Source organism: Citrus sinensis, chromosome 3, assembly GCF_022201045.2.
Source record: "Citrus sinensis cultivar Valencia sweet orange chromosome 3, DVS_A1.0, whole genome shotgun sequence".
Classification (NCBI taxonomy): Eukaryota; Viridiplantae; Streptophyta; class Magnoliopsida; order Sapindales; family Rutaceae; genus Citrus; species Citrus sinensis.
In genome coordinates this window covers 41,261,668-41,263,184 of record NC_068558.1, presented here as the reverse complement: position 1 = coordinate 41,263,184, position 1,517 = coordinate 41,261,668, and the positions used below count along the sequence as shown (strand labels likewise).

General features: G+C 33.0%; 1 long non-coding RNA gene across 2 annotated transcripts; it reads right to left on the bottom strand.

The window, feature by feature from the left end:
- Positions 1-293: 293 nt before the first annotated feature.
- On the bottom strand, positions 294-1,251 carry LOC102619403 (uncharacterized). 2 transcript variants are annotated; one of them, XR_370823.4, is made up of 3 exons: positions 979-1,251; positions 831-889; positions 294-656 (listed from the first exon to the last, which is right to left on the bottom strand). It is a non-coding gene; the product is annotated as an uncharacterized LOC102619403 (long non-coding RNA). The 2 variants fall into 2 exon arrangements; XR_370824.4 differs by having other exon boundaries at positions 831-886.
- Between the last annotated feature and the right edge of the window lie 266 nt (positions 1,252-1,517).

Genomic DNA, 1,517 nt, shown 5'->3' with positions numbered 1-1,517 from the left:
TAATAATATTTCAAAAGATGAAGTTTGCGTTACACTCGAGAGTTATAACTTTTTGAAACATAATAAAAGATCAACTTGAATCAATTACACCACCAGTCACCAGAACTCAAAAAAAAAAATATTGCACTTTCCAGCAATTACTTTTCAGCGGAGAACTTAAAACACCCAATAGTTACAAACCAACTTTGCACAATGCCCATCATCAACGATAAGGCACTTCAATACGAAAAAGAAACTTCAACGAAGTTAATTTACCCCACAAATACACCTTAAATAAAGTTAGATTGTGACAGTGAAACAAACAAACATCCTGAATAATATTAATAATAATTAATAACAACAGAGGATAGCATACTCTCAACCAAGACATAGGACAAACCAAACCCAGGATTCACATATTCCAGGCTGAAACTCTTTTTCCGTTTTTCTGAGGTCACGGTACCCTATACATATATATATATATATATATATGACTAACAAAATATCTGAGACTTGGAGACCCTTTTGATTAATCAAGCTCTTCCGGGAGTTTTTGGATCATGGTGATTGTTTGCTCCTGTTCCTGGGTAGTCTGTGCTTTCCATGTCCATTCTTCCTTCAATATATCCTTGCTCCATTCCAAGAAGCTCCTCAGAATCACTTACTTCCATTGCTTCCTAAAAATCATTAAAAAACACAAAATATTATACGGCATGTAAAACACAATCAAAATGGAAACTTAATTGCATGTATGCCTGCTGATCTAGAAGGTTTCGATAGACTTCTGGTTTCAGATATCACTAGATTGATTATAATGTAATTCAGAAAGAGGAAAAACAAAAAAAAGGTACCTGAGCCAGAAGTTCTTGAACCTGAATTGGGTTTTCATTATCTGACTTGGCCATTCCTGCTAAAACATAAAATGTTGACAACAAATTCGTAAAATAAATAAATAAACGAATAAACAAAAAAGAAAGAAAAATGAAGCATGAGTCTCACTTGTTGCAGGTACTGCAGTTGATGAGAGAACAAAAGAGAAACCAAGAAACAGAACGAGCAGTTTGAGGCAAGCCTTGTTCTCCATGTTTATTGTTAATCAAACAAGACAGTGAACAGTGAACAGTTTTTTTAAAATAAAAAACGAAGAAGCAAAATTTGGTGAGTTGAACAGAAAGGGCGAAGGGGATGGTGGCTTATATAGAGAATAATTTTGGGCTTTGAATTGAGCCAGAAAGAAAAAACAGGAAAATGAATTAATAGTACTTTTGATTTCTTTTCTTTCAGCCACAATCTCAAAGTCAACCTCCAATATTACTTTCTATTTTAAATGGGTTGGTCAGTACCCACTTGCCTAACAAATTCTGATCCCATCCATTAATTATTATGTCAATTTTGTATCATCAACATAATTTGTGCAAAGATCTATCATTGTTGCTTAAGACAAAAAAATAAATGATAATGAACTAATTACATGAAAGCTAGAATTTACGTACCGGAAGGGTTAAAAATAATAATAAAAAGAAAAAGAAAATAAAAGC